Source organism: Acanthopagrus latus, chromosome 9, assembly GCF_904848185.1.
Source record: "Acanthopagrus latus isolate v.2019 chromosome 9, fAcaLat1.1, whole genome shotgun sequence".
Taxonomy (NCBI): Eukaryota; Metazoa; Chordata; class Actinopteri; order Spariformes; family Sparidae; genus Acanthopagrus; species Acanthopagrus latus.
This window is the reverse complement of record NC_051047.1, coordinates 10,468,587-10,495,089: the sequence shown is the minus strand read 5'-3', so window position 1 is coordinate 10,495,089 and position 26,503 is coordinate 10,468,587. Positions and strand designations below refer to the sequence as shown.

Here is a 26,503-nt window from a genome sequence, read left to right as displayed (position 1 = left end):
GTCATTTCTAGAATTAAGATTCTGAACCGATTTTCTTTAAAAAATAAATAAATAAATAAATAGAAGAAGGGGGGAAGACAAAGGCTAACAAAACTTTTATAACAAGCCAGGCTGTTTAATTGAATCCATGTTTAGTCAATATCTAATCGCTCTCTAATTGTGAATATAAAGTGTACCGTGTGCAGGCCGTCTTTTGATTACCGAGGGGGTTTTGTCAGCTTTTTTCCAACCAAATCAGGCATGAAACTGTCCCGGGAAGACGTTTTTTTTTCTCCCCCGTATTATTATTTTATTTTATTTGTCCCTATAATGCTTTTCTCTCACTTTCCCTTTCGAGTGCACGGAGGGAACTCGCAACCAAATCAAATTAAATTTTCCATTGAAAATGTTGCTCTTGTTATTCAGATGCTGGTTTAGGGTCTTTTGTGCGAATCTAATTATTCTCCACTATCAGGACGGTCCACAGGGTAATTAGTCACTTCTCACCAAAGTCCTCCCTGCATCCTCAGATTCTTATCACGCTAACTCTGACATTTTAAAAAGAGACATTTTTTGTCTCTTTTATGATAGTCTGGAGGTCTTTTTTTTTAGTTTTTTTTTTTAGTTTTTTTTTTTTTTTAGTTTTTTTTTTTTTTTTTTATTGCTTCACGCTCTCTTATTTTTTTAAAGCAATTTGGTGCGATACAGCGTGCGCGTAAATAGCCACTGCTTTCCGAAAATCCGCCTGCTTTTCAATTGTGTCGGAGTGGTGGATGGGAAAAAAAAAAAAGAAAAGAAAAGAACGACGTTGCTGGCTCTGTTAGGGATCCTGTTTTTGCAGACAAGCAGAAATGTTGCGCCGTGCCAATCAGAGCAATAATGCCGCGCAGAGTTGGGAGGTGAGGAAAACAAGCGAAGGAGGAACAGTGGCCCTGAAATCAAAAGGAGCGCATGAATAGGTGCTTTAAGGTCCGGCCGCGACGAGAGGTCCGGAGCAAGGAGGACAATTCGGCGCCTGCACGGCTCTCAATGAGCTGCTACACTTGCACTTGGGGGGATATTGGTAAAATTTTGAGTGGCGGTAATGGTCTCCAGAGTCTCTCTTACAGGAGACATGGAGGCGAATTCCCCTGCGAAACATTCGAGAGCAAATTGAAATGAATAACTGATCACCGCGAATATCAGTAAACTGTAAAGTTCTTATAGGAATAGTAAAATAATGTCGCTGTGATTAGATTTGATCAGGATTAACACAGTTTACTTGCGTGTTGGCTCCTTTTAAAATAACCACATAAATATTTATTATCAAACCCCTTGTTTCATATTTAATTGCTGAAAATCGACTCTGCTACTGATTGTTGCACAGCATGACATGATTTTTTCTTCTTCTTTTTTTCCCCCCCCTCTGCAAGCATTTATGTTATTTTTGGTCCACCTGTTTGCCTCTGTTGTTTTCAAGAGCATTTTTTTTTCTTTTTTTATTTTGTGGAGTGTGGACTAATAATGAATCTATGTAGTTGGTGATTAGGTATGGTCGCCCCCCCAGTTGCAATTTAAAAGATAACCTCACAAAATCAGTAAAAAAACAAAAAACAAAACCTTTTGATGCAACAGCAACAAGCACATTTTCAGCAATTGAAGCTGAGCAGTCTGAATTAGGTTTTTCACTGGACTGCCTCTGCTCCTTCAATCCATAATGCTCATTTCTGCCACCTGTAGGCTGTGACCTTTAGGCAACAGGGGAGTCCACACCTCCATAAAAATGCCTGAAATATTTATGTGCCTCAAATCTAATATCCAGCCAAACAGTCTGAGGAGGCAGCTAAAATATGAGTCATGTCCGTTAAATAATAAAGCACCCACACAGACGGGAGACAGGAGAGCAGCGGTCAGATCAGCGGATCGCGGCTCGGGCTCGATCGCACTGACAGCTGGAGCAGTGATGACTTACCAGTAATTAAGATGGGCTGATAACAAAAGCAGCACACGTGAACAGACACACCTTACGTGTGCGTCTGTGATGCTGCAAGTCTTGCATGTCTGTGCGTGAGACCACACATATCCATTTATTTGTGTTTAACACACTACCTGGCAAGTGTTGATAATATGTGATTTTGTTGGTTTTCGCAAAGAGAGAGTGATGGTGATGTTGACGGTGGTGGTGGTGGTGGTGGTGGGGGGGGGAGTATGAGAAGGAGGGTGTTTTCTAATCAGAGTCACTGTCGTTTTTGTTGTCACCTGCTCCCAGACAGACAAAGTGGCATTTCCTGACTGTTCCCATCCCCGTCTGAGTTATCTGACACCCAAAAATACGGCTAACGGGGAAGCAGGGAGACGAGGCACCCACAGCCTTATCCCGGTAAGGAGATGGCTTCTTATCAGATCAGGCTAGGAAGTTTATTTTATGGAGTAAATCTGTATAGAGGGGATAAAGAAATGACACATCCCTTGCGGACACAAAGGGAGAAGGAGATTAGTCCTCCAGCAGCATATATGGCTTTAGTTCAACCTGACAGGCAGCGGATTGAAAGGTCATGAAATAATAATCCCCCTATTCTTCCGCTCTAATCCTACGAGGGTGTGTTTCACTATGGGAACGTATAGGCTGAGGCTATGTGCTGCAGGGTGGATGTTCATTTTGTGTTGTCACTGTATTTAGATAGGCATCCAACACTGATTTAAATTAATTAGACTAATTATGATTGAAGAGGGATTTTTTATGATGAATGTCACTGCCAGTGCGTCGGTCTCTGATGTGTGTGGTTTTTTTTTTCCCCCTATTTTTGTAAGTCATGTTTGAATATATGCTGGAGGTTATTTTCTGTGTGCCTGGCTTGTTTTAAATCAAACATGTTGGAGGTTAAAGGGACACTGCAAAAAAAAAAAAAATCTCCTCTTTCCTTCACCATTTCACACACACACACACACACACACACACACACACACACACACACACACACACACACACACACACACACACACCAGACACATCAAGCATCAGGTGTGATGCAAACAAACACTCTAACCTACCGCGTGAATGTCAGTTTGCATGCACGCACAAGAGAAACGGGTGCAGATTATGCCATTTAGGGAAGTGTGATCCAGAACGGTGGACGTGTGTGTGCGTGGGCATGTGTTATGTGTTTGGAGTGTGGTGGGTAGAGAGGTGAAGGGGGGGAGGGGGGGGGTCGAGTCTGCCCAACAGCCCGATAATCAAGCATCGAAAATGAGAGAGAGAAATTCAATGCAAACTAATGTGTTCCACACAATTACTCGATTAATAATTCTTATTCCATTACAGTGCCATGGAGACTCAGAGAAAGAAAGAAAGGGAGAGAGATGGTGGGAGAGAGAGAGAGAGATTTTCAGAAACGGGGACGGAGACGAGAGAGAGGGGAGGCGGGAGGGGAGGGAGGGGGAGAAAGGGAGAGGAGAGAGCACATCAGGCTAAGAGATCTGCAGTGGCTGTATATTTCCCAATGCCTAGTTAAGGCAGCAAGGCAGGGGTCAGGAAACTTAATTATAGCGTAAGTGGATAGAAACTGCAGAATGATAAAGAGAAACATGCAGACAGATTGGAATGGCAAGGACAGGTTTAATACTATTTTCTCCTGTCTGCCTCCCTCCCACAATACAAGCCAGACCCGCAATCACACAAGGAAACAGCCCATACACCCCGCCTGACAATAACACTAATGCATATCAAAATTACATACTCGACAACTGCGAGGCATTTTGCATGACCACTATTACTTTCCAATTTTGCGAGTTCAAGAAAATACATATCCCATGTAATGGTGATATCAGAGGAACTTATTTCCATGCAGCGTGTGTCAGAGCTCCAGATAAGCCTTCACCTGTGGTCCAACAAGAGTTATTAAACCATATCTACCACAAGCTGAATAAATAATTCTAATTTTTAGGATCCACCATTAATTCCTCATCCTCTCCTCTTTATTTATTTTCCTTAATATCTCATAGTCCGGATTTCTCGAGGAAGCCACATGTGTGTCTTCCACGTGTCTTGATTTGGATTTCAAATCAGCGGGCCTCAATGGGGCGGCCAAATACACACCGTCCGCCGCACGAGCTCTGCAATCTATTTGCACCGTGTACGATTTGCATATCTGCAGCTCATGAAGCAAGGCTTTAATTTCCTCCTGCTGGAGATAAACATCACCTTGTTGGAGCAGATGGGCGGAGGCAGGATGGGGTCAATGAAGAAGAAGCAGGACAATGGTGCTGGTTCAGGCACTGAATGGCCAGAAGTAATAAAATTGCACAATTTCCATACCGCGGCCAATTTTATTTTGATAAATTAGGATCAAATGTGATATAAGGAGATTCTGAAAAATTCTGAGAGGTGGAGGATGGGTGCATTATTCTCAGTCTGTTGCATGTTTGTAGCTTACATTACCACATTTGTGACTGACAGTATCCTGCTCATTTGTGCACAAGGTGGAAAATCACTTCTTCTGACCTAACTTTAATGTCAAGTGATATTTCATGTCAGCTCCTCTTATAGTGTCATCCTCATATATATATATATATATATATATATATATATATATATATATATATATATATATATATATATATATATATATATATATATATATATAGATGAGATGAGATGAGATAGATAGATAGATAGATAGTCTTGGTTAATGACTATATTGAATATAATTAATGCTCTCTGTACAGCCTGATTCTATTTCTTGCTCCTGTTGACATATTGTACTGATCACACTATGAGGGCTGCCATTTCCTATGAATTAGAGTGTCAACTAAGCACCTTTCTTATGACAATATTAGACACAATGGAAATGATTAATTAGCTCCACATAGATGGAGTTTAATCAGTGTCGGAGCTTGGATTTACATGTAAAGAGGTACATTGGACCTAAGGTTAAGCAAAGTGAACTTTTCTTAATTTTAACTTATAGCCTGTGCAATGTGGGAGCTCACACATTGTTGTACGCCATTTGTATTAGAAAGGGGAGACGGGGATGGCAAGAATAGTTTCTGAATACTGAGCAGCTCATGCGGGAGTTATGTAAACCTCTTGTTGTTTGGATGTAGGAACCTTGTAATTAAAGCACTTCTACAGGGGACGGTTCCGCTTTCTGCCTCGTGGAGAGCCGGGGCGAGGCTGGAGGTTACAGAGGGTTGGAGGAGGGGGAGGTGGATGAGGTGGAGAGAAGAACGCTCCTGTCTTTTATTAGCTCCCATTATCTTGTATTTATTTATTTATCAAAGAGACCAATGCAAATCAGGATCCCAAGTCATGGATCCTGCTAATGACACAGGCGAGAGTAATTAATTAAAAAAAAGCACACACACGCACACACACACACACACACACACACACACACACACACACACACACACACACACACACACACACAAGCACACACATTATACATGTGCGAACCCTCATGTAACAAGTTCATCTGATTTTCAAAGACGCCACACGGTCGGATGAGGCGAGAAGAGAGAGGAGAAGGCAAGAAATCTGCATCACAGTGTTAATTTAATCAGACTTCAGTAATACCTCTTCTTCTCCTCTCTCCCCGGGCAGCTTGCGGTTTCTCTGCTAGCTTGAGGAGAAGATGAAGGGAGCTTTCAGCCTCTTAGAAGATGAGGGTTAAAGAACGGAGAGATTAAGGAAGTGAGAGAGCGACTGAAAAGAGGGCCGGGGATTATGTCATCTACAATTGATGTGCTCTCTTAATGTACCTTTAAACATGTGCCACTGGGGCCTGCTTTTATAATATCTATTCACTCATGGGAAGGAGAGGGGGTTAAAGTATTAACCCAGGAATACTTTGCAACATATGTGTGGCTCCTGTATTGAGTGTAGTTATCAGGGTTTATGTCACTTTGAAATGTATACGGCGTGTGGAGAGATCGTCTTTGTCAAAGGAAGTCCATCTCTGCTCGGCTTCCCATACGCTGCCATGCGTTGTACTGATCTCCATATCAAAAAAGAGATCCTTTATCGAACGATCACTGGGACAAAATGTGTCTTTATTCCACGTCTTCAGCTCCAATGAAAATGTTCCCGCAATCTAGTCCAACTTGGACTATGAGCAAAGGATTTATTAAATTGACGGATTCTGCTCAAACTGCTGAATGAATTGTCTCTCAAATTGCTGCTTGTCTCAACAAAATGACAGCGTAGAGTGTGTGTTGAAGATCTGCAGATCTTATCCATAAGAATGTTATGGGGTTAAGTGTACTTGGAGGTGTGTGTGTGTGTGTGTGTGTGTGTGTGTGTGTGTGTGTGTGTGTGTGTGTGTGTGTGTGCGAACATACACTTGTCAGAGTGACTGTAGTGTGTGCAACCATTCGATTAAACCCACAGCTATCACTAACCGGATTAGCTGAGTGGACAGCAGAAGTCTATCATTGCTTATTGATTTCCTCTGATTCCCATCAGCCCATCAGGGCAGGACATTCTGCGAGTGGCCCCTGAGGGACTCGCTGCTGCTGGGCCGAGGTTAACGTATCTAAGAGGCTTCAAAGCAGGCACCCATCTTTCTGTGTCAGGAAAAGTCAAATAAGTCAAAGCTATCAGGGGCAACAGATGTTCCCGTCTCTGCTCCCTGTGTGAAAAATACAGTTCGACTCCATCTCGAGTGAAACACATGGATCAATCTAATCAATACATCACTTAGACAGTGTTGAGCAACAGTAAGCGAGTCTCTCCTGACATTGCGGAGGACAGGGTAGTCCTTTTCTGTCGGTGGTCAATTTTTTCGTCAAATTTAACAATGAAATCATCGGCTTTTCGTCTTACACCCACTCAAATCTCTCCAGCTTGTATGTCACAGTGTGTTAACAAGAATTCAGCTGGATTTATACAGAGTTGAAATATTGATCCTGACGGCTTAGGTTTTTATTTGTAGTTCAGCGTCTGATTTCACTCCATGATATCACCTCCACAACACCAAACAGGTACATCATATGTGATTAGCCCGTGTTGAACTTCAGACTCTTATTGGGTACATTGGTACAAGCTAATGCAATCCAGTACAGCTGTTCTGCCCTTAAGTCTAGATTCATGAAGTGTATAATGTTCTGTTTGTAACTTTTTGATTCAGTTGTGTGATTTTAGCACTGAGGTCATCATTAGTGGTTGTGTTGCAATTACAACTATTACAATATCACCCAATTTATACTATTAATAAACATACAAATGAATATAAGTGTTTCAGTCTCACTAAAATCTTACATGCTTCCTGAACATAGATTTTTTTGTGGATTGCATGATACTGTATGTGTCTAGCTGACAAAGTGGCCACTGACAGTATACTACTCACTGTAACACTGTCTGCTTTTTGTTATTTCCCTTCTGATGCAAGCAATAGTGGTAAGGTCAGCCTTTTTTAATATTAATTATAAGAGTATTCTTTGCAGGTCCCAGAGCTTTTATTCACTTTGATGGAGGGTGGTAGTCAGGAGAGAGCTTCAGGATGACTTTGTTTTTCGTGTTGTACTGAAAATGAGAAGAACACTGAGTCTTTTGTAAACATGCTTCATGTTGTGTTTACTCTGAACAATCTCTACAGTATTAGAAGCTTGGAGGAGGAAACGCCACCAGCCCTTGCTGACGATTCAAACTTGTTTGGGGTCCCAGGCTTCGGTTAGAGATGCACTACTCACAACGGATAACTGATAGTTTCACATTTTAGTATTTTCATAAAGAGGAACCCTAGAGCATGTAAATGCAATTTGCAATAATTTTGTCTTCCCTTGAAACTATAAAAAAATAAGTCCACACCAGTGATGACTTCTTCTTCTTCTTCTGCTTCTTCTTCTTCTGCTTCTTCTTCTTCTTCTTCTGCTTCTTCTTCTTCTACTTCTTCTTCTGCTTCTTCTTCTTCCTCTCATTCTTCTTCTAATTGTGTCCAGTTTGAGTAGGTCTGCATGTCCTGGACCCAGTGCTGCCACTGGCCCTGTCAGCAGTGAGTCCATGGGAATGCAATAGCTGCTCCAACAACTGTTGGTGTATTCTGTTTGGAAAATTAAAAGCGGCAAATCATTGTACTCCAGTCACTTATTTTCCCAAGGATTTTCCTGTCCTCGAACTGAGAAGCACCTGATTCAGTACTGATTTACACTGCTTGAAGGTGAACAGAGAACCCTGTTTCAGCTGTCAGTGTATCCCTTGTGAAAGAGCGGTTCGGCTAGTGTCCTACTTTTCATACTTGAAATTGAACTCACAGTCTTGGCTATTATGGGTTAGGGTTAGTTAAGAGTAAGCAGCAAAAGTTTAGTTTTTTTTTCCAGTGGTAGTATTATAAGGCGTCAACAACAATCCATGTGATTATGTACAATGTAGAAATATCATTTGCAGTGCAACTTTAAAATCAGCTACAACACACAAACAAGTGACTGGAAGATTTAGTCAAAATTTAAAGGACATTATTGACGACGAGGCTGCACTGACACGGCCGTTTGTCCGAAAGACGTGGACATTTGTCCATTAAAGCTCGTTTGTTAATTGCAACCATCCTCCTTTCTCACAAATGACTGTGCCATTGTTTCCTTCCTTCAAGAATAAGAGAAGAAGAAGTGAAGGGGCAAAGAGGGATAGAGAGCGTAGTGCATGTGCACGAGAGAGAGATAGAGAGATACTAACAGGAGATAATAATCTAGTGGAAGCTGTCAGCAGTTCACCCTCGATGGCTCGTGTGTCAAAGGCTAAAAGAGGTCCACAGAAATTTGTGGAATTAATAATAGTGTTTGTGAAAGGGTGAGAAAGACATGTACGAGCAGGTTTAAAAGTGTACCTCTGGATGCACCCGTGACAGGACCAGAAGAATTAGTCCAATTAAAAGTGGTAATTGCTTTGCTAATTTCTCCTATTAATTTCTCAGACTGTACGAAAGAGTGAGAGCATAATAGGCGAAATGTTTTAACCCTTCATCGCCTTAATTCCCTCTCTCACGTCGTCCTCGCTGTCTGCATGCTCTCTGTGTATTTTAATCGCTCATCTCAGCGCCCCAACACTTACACGCTCGCCTCTGATTTCTCCTGAGCTGCCTTTGTCTTTTGCTTTTCTCTGCAACTGGAGGATTCCCAGTTTTTTTCATACCAGCAGCCTGCAAGAGATGACTGTTACAATGTGCAAAATAGTTTATTTATATGCTGGTTTAACAGCTTTATTGTTCAGTATCATGACAAAATGATAACATAGATTGTCACCAATATTTTCTCCACATATTTTGTTACAGAAAATATGAAGTACAAAGGTACTGTATCAATTCTGAATAATGATTAAATTTCCAAAAAAGGATAACATCATTTGTGGATGTATTTGCGGGAACATCAAGCTTGTGGATGGGCGGTTCACATTGCAGTGCTGTGGCACTGGCTGTGTATCAGTACCCATGAAAGATGTCTTTACAATCTTTAACATTTGGGAGGACTCATTGCAATTGTAGTTCTTGTGGGAAGTGGAACTAAACGAGATAGCTAACAAGCTTACTGATTTGCAAGTTGGACTGCCTAGCATCACTTTTTACCTCACCAACTCTCCAGCATGCACCATCATTGCATGTATGTGTATGTCCTTCATTATCCAAAGGAGGAGGCTCTACCTATTGTGAAGAGCAGCAGGTGATCTAAAGGGAAATGCCATCCCCCTTGTTAAGCAGCAGTCACATTTTACTTATAACGTGATGAGAGTAACCAACAAGAAGATGGCAGAGGATTTGTTGTCAAAACCAGAAACACAAAAGCACCTATTTGGTGAAACTTTGGAAGCAAACCCGGTGCGAACAGGGAACCTGATCATTTTCATGGGGGAAATGGGGTTGCTTACCTCACTGAGAAAGTTAAAGGTGTGCAGCCTGTAACGTGAAGCTTGGTCTTCTTGTTCTTCCTGTTCTTCTTGTTCCATTTCTCCCACTTTATAGTTGTGGTTGCTGTTTCGATATTTCTGATTTTGTTTCTGCTATTGTGATAGCCATTTAATTCTAAATATTATAAGTGCACAGTTTCATTATGCATATTGGACAAATGCTCTTTTTTATATTATTAATTGTGGCTGCATAGCCACTGTCCATTACTGAAGTTGTTCATCCAAGCAAGTAGAAGGTCTTTTGTCATTGCCATGGTCACTGTTTGACTCATAGATATTCTGTGGAATATTCCTTAATCAAATTGAAATTAAAGTAACTCTGAAGTCATGGACATCACGTCAATCATTAACGATTATCTTAGCACTCCACGTATTGGTCAAGCTCCTCTTTATCACCTACAGAGAAAAAATCCTGTTAAGAGCTAACCTAACTGAAAGCATTGCATTTTTTCCTGTGACAAGCCTAATTCAAAACAAAATTTGCTGCGGCAACCGTAGTGTGTATGTTTCATGAGTCTAGTTTTGGTGATGGCAGCCAACCAGACTATCAAAGAGCAAAGAGAAGTTCTGTATCCCAGTGCTGTTTATCCAGCAGTAACGTCGTGATCAAACGACAAGGCTAACAAATAACTAACCCCATTTAAATTAAATTGTTGCAACAATCTGTTTTTTGTGCCCCCTCACACAGATATTGGCGCAATCAAGTTAGGAGAAGTTGTAATTAAATAAGTGCAGGTCTAATCAAAAACAAGGATATCAGGGATGTCCTGGTCAATTTTTTTTTTTTTTATTACCACAATCCTGATCCAAGTTATTTAATATTTATTAAATGCCTATACCGATTCCCGATCCGATACTTAGACTTAACTAATATTTTCCTGGATAATACAGCTGCATTAAGAAAAAAAAATACCTGCACCAAGCTGTTACTTATTAGTTTTTTTTTAAAATTATTTTGTTGAAAGAAAGTATATACTTTCATAAGGCTCTTTCTTATTCTGCATATGCTATTGCAACATTGGCCTACCACCTTCCTTGCGTTAGCAGGTGAGTCTGTGATGCTGCACAGTAGACCCTCGTGTACAGCCGTGTACCCTGATCCTCTACCACGGAGATGAGCTGGTTATCCAGAGCGATGAATTTAATTACCTTCTCTCTAATAGTTTATCGTACCAAAGGAGTAGTATTAAATGCAGCTCTTTGTTACCACCACACGAAACAGTCGTATTGCAGATGTAACAAGTCGCCATTAGACTGCTTTCCCTTTCTAACTGAAGTTTTTTCCACACTGATGTTTTACCCACAGGTTTGCCAGAGTAACGTTATGTGCGCATCTAAGCTCTGCCACAAATTGTGCTCTGACGTGGACTTGGGTCCATGTTCAAAATTGCTGTCCCAGTCGAGATCCTGTGGATCAGATCCTGGAATCCCTAAAGGATATATACTGATTTCTCTTTAAAAAATGAGCTGTTATTTCAATTGGACTTAAACAGAGTTTTGTGTTCAACTCACCGGTGGAAACTGCCTCATCATCCTCACACACTTTGAATGCACGAAGAACAGCGGTGCATCTTTTTCTCATTTATCTTCATATCATTGTGCTGTGACTGGACGTTACTATTGCAGGATCAGAGAGGAAGATTTCCATCAGAATGCCTTCTCAGCTGACTTGATTACAGCCCGTACATGTGTCAAAAAAAATACTTGGGGACCAAATGAATCTTCTCCTCTGCCGTGGCCGACAAGGTGGTCAGCCACGTAATTTGTTCCAATCTAGCTGGGAGTGTGTAGTGTAGGCAGTCCATTGAATTCCCATCCGTCATGGTTAGTTACACGCCTGTCAGCTGCTCTCCCACTGCCCAGCGGTCTAGCCATCACCCCTGACCTGGAAGCATTATATCTAAATCACATTACATGGCCCGGTGTTCTTTATTTCCCTTTTGAAGTCACCAGAGTGAGACATCTGTCCGGCCCTGTTTGAGTTTACTTCCCACTCAGCCGCCACATCTTAATTAGCTGATCTGATTTTCTGTGTGTGAGTGTGTGTGCCTTTTGTGCCTGTTTGGGTGAATCTGCGCTTGTGTGCGTTCGACGCCGTGCATCTATGTTTGTGTCAGCAGATAGGGGTTTGTTTGTGGGCTGAGGGTGATTGACAGGCTGATGGGAAGATAATATGCCGAGAACGACAAGCAAAAGGACTTGGAATTCATTCATTGTGACGATAATGAATCTGAGAGAAAATCCTTGTGTTTGTTCATTAGCCATTGAGGCTGGATCACATGGCCTTCCAGGCACTGTCAGCCACAGATGTCCCTCACTGAAGGATTCTGCAGCACCTGAGTCCTTCCAGGCTAATAAGGTTGTAATTAGCACAGCAGTGAGAGCTGTATGGCCCTGAGACGAGCTCCTCCATTAGAAAAGTAAACATTTCTACTTGTTTTTCAATCGATTCCAACTCCGCTCAGTACCCATGTACAGTTCTCATTTTTCTGTGTAACCTGCAGTTACTGTGTGCGTGCGAGCGTGCGTGCGTGTATGTATGTGTGTGTGTGTGTGTGTGTGTGTGTGTGTGTGTGTGTGTGTGTGTGTGTGTGTGTGTGTGTGTGTGTAAATTTGGCCTCACATGTTTGTTGCAGGGCTCTCAACATGAGACCATATGTTTAGGTGCAAACACCCTCTACTCCTGACCCTTTGCAATCTCTCTCTGAAATTTAATGTGACTGAATGCTTGCCCTAACGTCTGCGCCTATATGGAGTGGAAATTGGTTTCACTTCTCCCGTGTCCTTGTCGGCGCTATTATGTTATTATGATTTACTGTACATATCGCAGTGTCCCTTTTCATGTCCTTTGACATAGTTTTCACTGAACAGCACACAGAGGAATGCAGGAAAGGTCTATATACATTTTAAGTGCTGTGAAGGAAAATTAGAAATGGAGATGGAAGGGAAAAAAAAATCACGTCTCTCTGATATTAAGGCCACAGCCCTGCACCCGACGTTGGAAAGCGTCTCATTATTACTTTGCTAGAAAACTAATTAGCCTTGCAGTACTCGACCCCTGCCGTCTCCCCACATACAATCTGTGGACTTTGTGTACTGCTCAAGGTGTGCTATTACTGCATTGCAGTGATTCTACATGGCAACACTGAGACATTTGTGCGATCCAAACCATTAGCCTCAAAAATTAGACAGCTATGTTGCCAGTACAAATTTCCACACAAAGTCAAAATTTGACACTTAATAAAAGATCACTGATAGGCCAATTTTAAATGTACTTAAGTGCTGTCAGTGACCAGTTTAAATGGTAAACATAATGAGATAAACCGTATTCAGTTTCTGCAGTAACCAAGTTATTGTGCATGAAGGACAGATAAACATAAAAATAAACAGATAAATACAGAGCCACTTCCTGCATTTCAATGGTGTAACTCTAATCTTAGCACGTTTGTAGACCTCTAGGCTCGCTCTTCACTTAACTGGTCTTTCAGTGGCTTACACTGCCCCCATTTGAATAACACAATAAAGTTACCACAGTTAAGAACCCATTTTATCTCTCGTTCACTGCCCCAGAGATACCATGGAAATGTGCAGGCTAAAATGTAAGAAAATAATCAGTCTTTCAGTCTGGGGAAGACGATCAAGCAGCTAAACAGAGGATCAGGCTCTTGTAGAGGGCAGGTGAAAGTCAAGCAAATCCAGGGGTGAGCAAATCTGCTACTGACGGAGTAATGTTGAGGCAGTAACTGTGGTTGAAATGTTGGCTGGTTTTCAACTGGCATGCAGCTTCTTGTCAGGAAAACACTTCAAACAAAGTTCTACAGGTGTTAAAACACTTTGCATGTGCTGCGGTGGAAAGGACACAGTCGGGTAGCTTGCTATTAACACCTGAGAGGGACTGTGTGTCTTATGGTTATGTCTTTATGTGCTTTGTTAGGTTGCATTAGCACATAGTATTTAATGTTTAACTTCATATTGAAGTCGAAAGGTTCTTTACACAGACCAATCCATATAACCATCAATATGACCTTTTAATTGGTAAAAGCAGTGGGTGACTCCCAAACAGAAGGAGGTAAATTGTCCTTTGACAAAAAACACCCAAATTTTTTATAATAAATCCACCTAGAGCCCACTGAATTGAATTGATCGTTTGAATTGATTGTTTTCAGTTTCACTGATTGCATCAACGCTAAACTGACAGAGCTGCTTGCTGTGCACATGGGCGGCACATGCCAGGGTAATGTAACATGACACAAACCATAATGACGGGATTCTGATCAAGCACCGTGAATCGCAAGAATAGGCACAAAATTAGCACATAGCATTTTTATAAATGTTTTTTTGACTTTGCAGTGTCACATCCTCATTGACACTTCTACAATATTTAAGGATCCTGGTAAATTTAACTTGGTGTATTATACCAAGTTTTAATGCAGATTTTAAAAGCAAGCCTATCTATTAGTATCTAGTAAGTCTAGTAAGTTTTTCATGAATGACAGGAGTGGCTGACTTGTCAGTTGTATTGCACAGGCAGGTATTATTATGCTGTCAATCCTATTTATATGAATATATTAAGAGTCAGGTTACAGGACTCTCTCTGAATCATGCAGTACACTTGAGCAGCGTCACCAACTGCAACCTCTAAACACTCTGTAAATTAAAAAAAACAAGCATTTCAACCTTCATGGGGACAGGATTTATTGAATTAGACTCAGATCAGTTTTACCAAGGTGTACCTAATAAACTGGTAACTGGTCTCACAGCTGCATATCGTCTCATCCGGTGAATGAAGGAGGTGAAACTAAATATCTTTTTAATGTCTCCATTCACTCATAAAGTAGTCCCTCTTATTTTCCCTTCACTCAGATGTTTGACCTTCACTGTGCAAAATGATGTATTTGCAGGGTTTGACACCAAGAGGCTGTTTTTAGATTGATGTTCTGAAGAAGGAAAAGTTTCCTCACTAAGTTTGACTCCAAGATGTGTTTGTTATGCACGTCACATTCTCACTGTACTGGTTATTAGGAGAATTAGTACTTTACTGTGTTTGCACCGTTTAATATTTTCTAATCATTTACTATTGTTGAAAAAAAGTTTGCTCAGTCTGCTAATAAAAAATCTGCCCATTCTTTATCCACATGACACACAATTGTGTCATTCTTTCCAAGTGAATGGCTCCGAGAGAGAACTTTATAGAGTGTTATATCCTTTAAGATAGTGTAGGCCTTTATTATGGCCTGTGTGTAGGACAAAGGTATACAAAAGCCATGTTTCTTTTGTGGCCCACGACATTGAAAAAGAAAAACTGCACTTCATAGTAAATGACAACTGATAAGCCATTATCCTGGGTCATCACATAAACAGCTCTCGTCCTCGTCTCAGAGCAACCTTCTCTTCCCTCAGATTCTTCACCTGACTCACTTTACTTCTGTTTCCATTTCATCCTCCAGCTCACAAAATAACTAACTTATTGAGCCCAACCACTATGTTGGTTGACTGATATTATTGTCCAATATTGGCTAATCACAGATATTATCATTATCTGTGTGTAGCTTGTCTGATATGCTTTTTTTTTTTTTTTTTTTTAATTTTCTAATGTGGTTTTGGACAATAAAGTTTAAAGTTACAGTTACTATTTTTGAGATGTTACGGTAAAATATCCTGCCTCTTTGATATATCTTTGTCATAACTGTTTAATAAGCACATTTTAGGGCTCACTGAAAAATTGCGTGTATATCTTCCGAGAACAAGGTTGTCAGAGACACGCCTAACAGATTGAGAATTGATCTGTGCTGGTCAGCCTCCAGGGCCTCAAGGCTGTACTAGAGCCCGACAGACACATTTAACAATCCCATATACCTGATGAAGAAAGAGGAGAAATCTAAAGTCAGTAACCATATTGAGGTTTTATGGCCAAGATTCCATTTAGAATGCCGTACATTTTGTTCATTCCCATTGATATTATCAACTTGATGAATCTTTGAAATCTTTTTTATAGTTTCATGCTCTGCCCTCTTAGAAACCTTTTTTAGACATGATTTGATCCTGAGAAAGCCCCACTAAGAAAAATCTACTATATATATATATATATATATATATATATATATATATATATATATATATATATATATATATATATATATAATTTGATTTTAATTTTTCTGAAACCTCAAATTTCAGGTTATTTCTAGGGATTTTCTACACTGTACATGTACTGTACTTTATCTGCTGTAACCTAATTCCTCTCAGTAACCTGGTTTCTTGCATGATAAGAAATAATACAAATTTGCCCTTAATACAGCAGCAGAGCACAGAACATTGAAATTGATTTCAGACTTATATCATGCTTACTGAATGAACACAGGGCCACCTATGAATCAAGAACATGCAACACAGTTCTGCCGAGGCCCATTGAGTGGGTTTTAAAGTGAAGATCTTGACAAACAAACAGTTGTGCTAAGTGTTAACATTAGCTGTAACAACACACCAATAGGCCTTTGTACGCGCGCGTGTGTGTGTGTGTGTGTGTGTGTGTACGTGTTACATCCTGACAAAGGAAGCTCGTATAGATGTCAGTCCAAATAATAATAAGATTTTTTTTACAGTCTGACCTGCCAAATAAAGCATTCCACCTGCTCCAAGGTTCATAACTATTTCCAAGAACCTCAATTTTAACCTTAAGAAACCTCAGAAAGTTTCACATCACTGTGCCTGTACTCGTTTGTGCTGGTCAGTGGCAGACAAATCGATAATACAGCATTTAATGTAATGTGAAATAAAGTATGGTGGTCATATTGCTGAATTCAGACACACGAGACCGAAATTAATGTACAAAAGTATCAGTAGAGAACAATGTGTTTTGAGTTTCCCCTCTATAGAAAATGATTAGATTACTCATCTCATCCCATTTTATCTTGATCTTTGTCCTTGTCCCAACGAATGCTAAATTTTTATTTTACCTAAATATCTGCCCTCTCTCATACTCATTCATCATATTAATCACACTCAAGCCAAATAGCAAATGACTTACTCATTTACTTGAATGTATTAGATTAGTTGAGATTCAGTTATCTTGATACTGATCGGTTGATTGATATTGCCAGTGTCTGTTTATCTATGTATGAACAGAAATGGAACCCATCTCTTTTCATCTGTTTACAGAAAAAGAGTGTCCACATACCCACTACTTGCGAGAGTACACACACCGCTTTTAGCTCCTTTTATTGTGGTGTTCTCAGTCCAAGGCTGTGTGCAATTCAGGCTGTGCTCTCAGAGCTCACATCCAAACCTCTGCTGCCTTCAATTAGCATTTAACTCATGAGTGTCAGTCAGTGTCTCCTTGTTCACCAAAGTAGCTGAGAATTCAATTTCTCGCTGTCCTTACAATCATCTGCTCCCCCTCTGTCTCCCTCTGTCCTCCACTGCTCTCTGTATGTCTGTCTTTCCTCTGTTGTTGAGATTTCCTCATTGAGCTGTTGAAGCAAGTATAACAATTAGTTTGGATTATTAATCAGTGGATCAGTGTGATGGAAAAGCAAGGCTGTTCATTTTCTGTCATCTTAAATGAGAACAACTACATATAACCTTAAAAAAATTAAGAATAAGAGACAGACGGACCTGCTTGTTGGCTTGGTGAGAGAGTCTGAAAGCTGTCTGAACACAATGTCAGTTATGCACACTGCATCATGACTTGTGTTTTAGTTGATTACTGGCTGGAGCCAAAACGAGTACTTGATCAATTGATTACTCAATCAGCTGATGATTGATCTATAACTATTTTGACAATTTAATTCATCGAGTTGGTCATTGTCAAGCTATTATTTGGAACATTCTTTTGTCTTTCTTCTTCTCAAACCTTTATGTGATATGAGAGATATCTTTGGCTCTTCGGACAGATTAAACAAGACATTGTAAAATGTCAATCAAGTTGTAATTTTCTTTAGATAACGATAATCGATTAGTCAAGAATATAGTAGATAGATGTATTTGCTTCACAACCTTGGTTGATAATTGCAGCCCTGATTTTCAATGCATCATTGACTTAATGGGGAGCACAATGTTGCAGTTTTTCAAATATATTTTTCCATTTGTCTGTGTGATTTGACTCAATTTTGTGTTTATTCTACTTGCTTTTTTCTCATACAGTTTAGGAAAATTTGGGGCAACAATTGCACAGTTGTGGGGTGACACTAGGTCAGACCGTGGGGACTTGCCTTGGGGACTTGAATGTCACACATTGATATAAAAAAAAAAAAAAAAAAAAAAGTATGATGTTGACTAGTAGTTGGACAATGCTAGTTCACATCCCTGGGCATTGCTGAGGTGTCCTTGGGCAACAAATGTGATGTAGCATGTGTGGCAGCCCCTTCACTCATCTCCTCTATACAGTGCGTGTGTGTGAGCACCTGTGTGTGTAATAGGAGTCCAAAAAAGAATCCCCCTTGGGGGATATAAAATAGTGTGTGTATATATTTTTATGAGCATTTGCTTTCCTCAGCTGTTGGTTTTATTGTTTTCATTCTGTTTTTTCAAGTATGATTTTGATTGCATTTGTCATTTATTGACTGTTCTGACAGTGTAGATTCAGATACGGTGTGGACAGGTGACTAGAGAAAGTGTGGTATGACATGCAGCAAAGGTCCTTGGTCACAATCGAACCAAGAAAACTTTCGGTAAGTGGAAATCGACTTCTACTTTTTTATTTACAGTATATGCCTTTACTGCTTACATCCATCATCAGTGACTAAAATAGTCTTTCAGACAGTGTAATCAGTAATGTATCAGTCACATCAGCATATGGTTATTTTTCAATTGTCCTGCATCATATTGTGCTGAACACGTATTAATAAAAGTATTCTGAGTAGTTGCCCTGTGTTCTGTTCTTTTCAGCATGCAATACAAGCTACCATAGAAAAACAGTGCTTCAGTCACTGTTCGTGAGCCTTCATAGTAAACAGTGTGACATGATTCATTTCTGTCAAGGTTATGGTATGTTATTGTTCCATAGGATAGCGCCTGAGAGCTTTGTTCTTTTGTTGGAATATGTGAAAAACACAGTTAATGTTCCGGAAAAGATTCACAGTTCTGTATACGTTACATGTAGTCTATATTCTGTTTATCTTCTGTCTACCATTTACTGATTCACCAGCTAACTACAGAGACCAATAGGCTGTTACGATTGTATTCTCCTTTGCTGTGACCGAACTTGACTGTAGTAGCGGTTGACAATATGGCCTCAAAGTCAATTTTCTATTAATCTACCAATTATTGTTTCTTCATTCATTGATTTTTTTGGTCTATAAAATATCATATATTCAGAAAGTCAAACAGTACACAGATGTTGTGTAGATCCAGATGATGTTTAAGTCAGATGTTGGACCAATAGAAGACATAAAGAACTTGACTCCTTTAAGTGCAGTTTGTCCACACATCCTCAAGTGATGTTACGCGCGATTGCTCATCTTCAGACTTACATCACACATTTGCTCAAAACGACACTTGTGCGTCTACTAATAAACTCAGAATATCCAAATGGAACATGCTGTTTACACGACCTATATCATTGCATTATTGTCATAATCTGAACAATAGTGGGATATCCGTGTGCATAATGAAAACACAGTCAGATCTTGATATGGTCATATGGTTTTGCAGCTAGTATAGTTAAGAGGGATGGGATAAAATACTCATACGGCAATATCATATTTTTTCTCATACAGTTTAGCAAAGCTTGGGATATAATAATCAATTTACCGGTGTCAAATCATGTAAATTTTTATTAAAAACATGCAAGTATTCTAATTCCCCTGATGATTTGACTGAGCACAGTCACAGCTTTATGTTGTGTGGGGTTAACTTCTGTAAATCAGAATCAGAATCAAACAAAAGTGGAGAATCCCACAAATGGGGACATTTCTTCATCACAGCACCCAAAGGACAGTGGTATTTTAATAAACAATAATAATAGTAAAAAAAAGAATGATACAATAAAAAAGTAACCAATAGAAATAGACTCATATACATTAAATATATGATGTTTTACACCGTTCCTCAGCAGTGTAATTGTAATCAATATGGCAATGTGTTGGGTATGTGAAATTCAAAGTTAGTGTCCAGTTAGTGCAAAAAACAGAGAAATCGGTTCTTTTATGACATAGCGCACATGCGAGGTCTGTTGGGAGCAGTGCTGGTCATACAGTCTGACAGCAGCAGGAAGGAAGGACCTGCGATACCTCTCCCTCACACACTTGGGGTGTATTAGCCTATCGCTGAAAGGGCTGCAGGGGATGGGACTCCTTCACCAGCAGCGATGACAGCTTGTCCATCATCCTGCTGTCTCCCGCCACCTGCACTGGGTCAAGAGGGCATCCCAGGAGGAGATGCTGCTGCTCCAGCAGACTACTCCATAGAAAATGGCTGATGCCACCACACCACACCTTCATTTACACAGATATAATCGATGTTCGTGAGCAATAATTGTATCCTTTCTTTAGAATTTTTATTCCACAACTGCCCTGTTTTCTGAAAGTTTGCACTAAGCACTAAGCTCTGACTCCATACAAAAAATTCTGCACTTACTTCCAGTCAGACAGATATCAGGGTGTATCATTAAATCATTGTCTTGCAATATATCAGTCATAGCAGAATTGCTGTATCGTGATACTACTATTGCGGGACTTCTCTGGAAATAATGGCCAAGAAAGAGCTGTTTGAGGAACAGCTGCAGGTTAGGATGACAGGAAGCACACGTCCAACTTCTCAGAGAGGTAACAACTCTTTTTCCCTCATTAAGGTCAAAAGATTTGCTGTTAAATTAACTTAAAAACTAATCAAAGAAACAAAACTACTGTTTTTTTGTATTATTATGTGAATAATCAAAAATAAAAACTACATTTTCAGAAATATTGCATTTTCTTTCAGTACGCTGGAGTGGCCCTCCTCGAGATGTCAGTTGCAGCATTGGTCCCAAGCTAATTTGAGTTTGAGAGCCCTGGTGTATATGGTCTTTGTGGTGGGATGTAGCCCCGCTGCTACTTTTTTTTATCATTATTATTTTTATTTTATGTTATCCTTCAAGTCCCTTCAATTTGTAAACAACTACTCCTGAGCCTGCAGCCTTGCACTGTTACACATTGTCACAAAACTGTTCATACCATAATGTAACGATTCTCTATTGTAATAAAATTTATACTGTTATTATCTTGTACAATATGATGGGGCCCACCAAGCTCCTGCATGCATTTAACAACGTCCAGTTGTTGATATAGCCACTGCTACCAAGATTACACATACAGCTTTCAGTGCTTTCTGCTGTTAGTCACTCTTTCCAAGGCCGAGTCCCTCTTAGGCTGTGCTTGCATCTACAATATGCATCTGCGTACAATCATAGGATGCTAATACAGCCGCCATTTGATCAGTTATTCAAATCGTCTGCCTGAGAAAGTAATGGTCACTTTTAGCTTAATCAACAAACTGTTATTCTTTTTAAATTCTCCTCAGTCCTTCTAAACTTTATATCAGACAATAAAAGCATGAAACCTCTCGAAACATCTGCATATACTCTGCAAAGACACACATATAGTACACCACACACACATACACACACACCAGTCCATCAAGCTGCTCTCCATCTGTATATCCAAGGGTCTCCTGCGACCTTCCTCCCAACAAGGCCAAGGGACATTCATACTGATTTATTCAAAGGGACGGTTCTCATTCAATTTTCTCCATATTCATAAGCGTGTTTCGCACCCCCGCTCTCGTTTTCCTTTTCAGCTTTAAATTAAAGGTACAGGAACGAGCCAGGCCTTTCATCTAGGGCTGGGGGTGGAGAGGCTGTGGGAGGAGAGCAAAGGCGTGTGTGTGAGTGTGTGTGTGTGTGTGTGTGTGTGTGTGTCTGTGTCTGTGTCTGTGTGTGTGTGTGTGTCTGTGTCTGTGTTGGATAGGTTGGGGGGGTGCGTCAGATGAGTGAGGGAGGAAAAGGGATTGGTAGTGGTGAGGCTCTCTCCACTCTGTATTTATTAGCCCTCTCTCTCTCTCTCTCTCTCTCTCTCTCTCTCTCTATCCCCTTTGCCCCCCCCCTCCACACACCCAACGACACCTGGCGAAAAATGATTCATTAATTCAAAAAGCAGCATTTTTGAAAGCCGTATTTCAAAGGCTTCGACAGGAAAGAGAGAGGAGCTAAGTGGGGTAGGGTGAGCCGGGAGAGCTGAGCGAACAGGAGGAGGAGGGAGAGGAGGGGGAGGAGGAGAGGGCAGGGGCAGGCAGAGCCAAGGTGTTTGAAGGGGCAGAGTACACTTCAAGTTTCTGTCACGCCAAAGATCAAGCTGGGGAGTGGGGGGGGGGGGGGCTGGCGAGAGGGAACAAGGGGACGGTAGAAAGGATGTACGGGGGTTTTGCTGCAAATTTTGTTTGCTCGTGCTCGCTGGATCTCTTTACAGGTGTCTTTTATTTAGCAGTAAAATTGTTATTTGGAGTTTGTGCCACCTTTACTTCCATGCAACATACGTATGGTGGCATAAATGACCATTTTGGTCATTAATGCTTAATATTAAACACCTTACTATCAAAACACCTGTTGGCGAAATCAGAATATCCTTCCAAGTCGCTGTGGCTACAACGCACCAACTAACACACACACACACACACACACACATTTCTACACACAAGCGGTAAACACCAACAGCGAGATCGTGTGTCAGCCACTCCCAGTCCGGCTGAATCTTTCATACGGCTGCAGATGATGTGGTTAATTATAGATGGCAGGACAAGCCGGGATCCTTAGCCTCAATTAGACGGGGCCACAGGGTTACTGACCTGCACAACGACTGTCAGTGCCTATTACACACTACACATGGCCAGTGACAGCGAGAGGGGCTGGGGGTGGAGGGCAGGGCTGGGTTACAAGGGCTACTACTGTATTCTTTTCTTTCCCAGGCAAAAAGCGACAAGTGCGCGCGCACACACACACACACACACACACACACACACACTCACAAACACACGCAATCAGAAACACAGTTGTTTGAAGCACGCCGAGTTTGTAATCAGTGGAATTAATCAAATTATTATCTTATTACTCGTGCCTGATTGTGTGTGTGTCTATGTGTGTCATGTCTGTTCTTTCACTTCTGGGGTTTCACAGCTTTATTTCGGGTAGTTTCTGTCTGATCAATGTGGTCAGACTGTAATTTCAAACAAATTGTTGAAACTTGTTAATTACACGGATCATATGATTTTGTCATTTTTGTCATTGCATTCAAATTTATGTGCTAGTAAAATTAAGACCCCAAATTTCATACAGCTTTGACCCACTAGCATTTTCTGATGTGGTGCCGCTGTCGACAGCAGGTTAACTGGTGATCAGTTTCTATTATAGACAAATGATTGAATAAACTCACTTTTTGTCCGGTTATTACTTGTGACTCTGAGGAAAATGGAAACGATTTTGACTCTGTCTTTGCGACAGCGGCGCCAACAATGATACCATTTGGAAACACCGAGGGGAAAAGTTGCTTATTGCCACTTGAGGTAAAGTTTAGAGACAAAAACAGCTTGGTTAAAGTTACGTGGCTTGAGGTGCTCAAAGCACCAAAAAGATAGATTTTAAAAAGTCAACAGCAATGTCTCTTCCCATCTATACAGCCACCTCCCTATCAGACTTTGTAGCGCGATGACTCCTCGTGACTTCCAGCTTTGCTCCTGACATTTATAATTACGGGCTTGAATATGTCCACTTTTTTTGTGCTGCTGTCATTTCGGACAGTCTCCTGCGTTCCTCTGCTACAGGGGCTGATGACTGACATGAGTTTTACCTGCAAATGAAGAGCTTTGGATAATCTGATTAACCTATTGGCCTGTTTACAAGTATTGGATGTCTCTGATTTTCCTCTGAGAAATTAACCACAATCATAATGAAATGTTGATATTTTGTTAATAATACAAGTAAAATAGGAGTAAGTCTGGTTTCCTTTTCACTAGTAACTGAGACTAATTGTTCTTTTTGTCAGCTTTTTTAAACAGTTGGTTACAGACTTTCTCCACACCTCCTAACAATCGTATTTTGAGGGTAATTTATTTGCACTAAATGAGGAAAAACAGTCAGCATACAAAGTTAAAGGTGAATTTGAATGCTAGTATAGTTTATAGATAATCTGATATTATTGCTATTGTGAATTTGGTGTAGTAAAAATCTGATATCATCACAGAGCCAGTTCCTTCCATGCAAAATCCCAAATCTAAAATCCAATAAAGGTAAAAGAAAAAGGGTAATTCCATGCATTCAAAAGACATGACTTAAGAACATGTATTATTGTCAAAACTTACTGAGACAGATTTTACTCTTTATTTACTGTATAACCCCACACTGTGATTTCTAACCGTGTCATCCGCAGCTCGGCGCAGTGCCTTGATATTTGCCGTGTTTTTCTCACGGAGGTAGCTGTTGGTGTAGTATGTCCCATTCCCAGGGTGTCTCTCGTAATACTGTCTCTGGGAACAAAACCAGGCAAATAGCCCTGAAATCTATCATATAATGATCCAGCCCTAATGACTACAGCTTCAGGAATAGGACAGTCCTTGAGTTAATCACTGCTGTCTACCTTAAAGTCTGTATCTTGTAATTACCATGTCCTCCTGGCCCCCCGTCTGTTCTCTAGTCCACTTTATCCCTCTATCTACTATCTGCTGCGCAGGAACAAGGTTTCAGAGCGATGATAACTTTTCTAGAGGACGAGAGGATGCACCATGAGCACCCATAGTCGATCAAAACCGCAGTTCAGGCCACGTCCTCGCACATCCAGCCTGCCTCTCTGCCCCCCCATCCACCTGCTCCTCTCTCCCTGCTGCCTTACCTGTACTCACCTGTGTCTGTCTGTGCAGGTGAGTGAGAGCCAAGCCCCCTTTGGGACCTGCTGATTAGGGTATTAAAAATAAATGGGCTCAGTTTAGGGGGGGTTTGGTGGCACGGTGGTATATATTTCTGTTAATTTTTCTGCCCCCCCCCCTCCTCCCTCTCTCTCTCCTATGTAGTGACTGATCTGGCAGAATATGATAGCATGGGCTGTCACGGCAATAATTAGGCCTATTTTCCGTGAGGTCATCTTACAGGGACGCTGGGCGGCTGTGGTTCACACACAGGGTGCTCTGTGCTGCTCCTGCCCCAGAGCCCCCAGGATATGATCGTCCACACAGGGCAACAAAGAATCACTCCGCAGCAAATGAACGAAACATAAAACACCTACAATCTGATATGGACTGTGGTTCCCAACGCTTTATACGCTGGGAGAGTTTACCTCGCTGGGCTTTCACAGCTCGGAATCAAGCGGGCTTTTATCAAACTGTGTCCCGTCTAAAATATTAAACAAGATCTGAAGGAGGATTAAGTTGTCAAGGGAGTTACCTGTGATGGATTTCAAAGGGAGAACCCCATTTCTGTTTGTTTTCGGCACCAAGGTCGAGTAATTGATGTGAAAACTTTAAGTCTAAATAAAACCGTCAAGTGTGAGGTAGACATGAGGGTATTTGGTGCTGCTAGCAGAAAGCCAGCAGTGCCAAGTCAGAGCGCAACATATTTCAGCTCCATTCAGAACACTCCCTGGTTGGGTCAACAGCTGCAGGCTAGAATTAGAAATCAATTATTCAGCTTCGACAAGCTCATTAAGTCTCTGAATAGGATTTTCTGTTCTGAGTCTGCCTGCTCATTTCTCCTAGCTTGCAGTTTCTAATTAGTATTTCTTTTCTCTTTAAAGTTTGATGGGAGTTTGGGTAAAAAAAAAAACGTGGGCACTGACTTAACACTCGCAGGCCCGCTGGCTTCGCTGAACAGTATCATTATCTGTAGGAGAGGCTGTATCGGTACATTGGAAGACCACTGAGGTTGTTTGCTTTCAGTTTGGGCGCCGTCTAATGATTGGAGTCATCAGGCTAAATTAGGCATTAATAATCAAAGGAGTGTAATCTGGGTAAATTAAGCATTAATAATCAAAGGATGACTGGAAATTATCACACACACAGTAAATGAAGCGGCACTAATCAGCGGGAAAGAACGAGGGCACGAGGCCGACAAAGTATTTTGAGACAGAAAATGGAGGGATGTGTACAGGAAGATGCATTAATAATCAGCTCCCCACTGAAGGACTACTCCGCGCTGACATGATTGATGTTGTCATAGAAACTTCCATCCGCCCCACTCAATGGCATCCTTCAAGTGAAGCCAGACATAAGCTTGCATTTCATAATGTCGCCTACTGTTGCCTACATCACCTACAGTGCAAGACGGCTTATTAGCAAAAACCCATTCCATCCTTCGCTCTCTCTCTCTCTCTCTCTCTCTCTCTCTCTCTCTCTCTGCCTCCCCACCCTGCCTCCTCCCATCCCTCCCTCTCTCTCCTCTCTCTCCCTCCCTCTCTCTCCCTCTCTTCCTCTCCTCTCCACATTGTGTCTGTCTATCTGATCCCGTGGCCTTTTGTTGCGCTATGAAAGGCCTGATGCCACACTCATTATTTTCTCCTTTATCTCTCTCCCCACTGCTCTGATTAGAACAGTCGCCCCTGACAGACGCCCTCAGCCAGCTCCTATCCATTACAGTGTGTGTGTGTGTGTGCGCGTGCCCGTGTGTGTGTAGGAGAGAGACGTGAGGCTACTACCTATATA

The 26,503-nt window shown here is 41.1% G+C and overlaps 1 protein-coding gene across 3 annotated transcripts in view; it reads left to right on the top strand.

Moving 5' to 3' along the window:
* The window catches only part of sox1a (SRY-box transcription factor 1a), an 85,881-nt gene that overhangs the window by 35,994 nt on the left and 23,384 nt on the right, over positions 1-26,503 (top strand). For 2 of the 3 annotated variants that reach the window (XM_037110883.1, XM_037110881.1), the window contains exon 2: positions 2,228-2,338. The gene's annotated coding sequence lies outside the window, so the exon portion shown is untranslated. The remainder of the gene's footprint in view (positions 1-2,227; positions 2,339-26,503) is intronic. The other variant, XM_037110882.1, reaches the window with a different exon arrangement.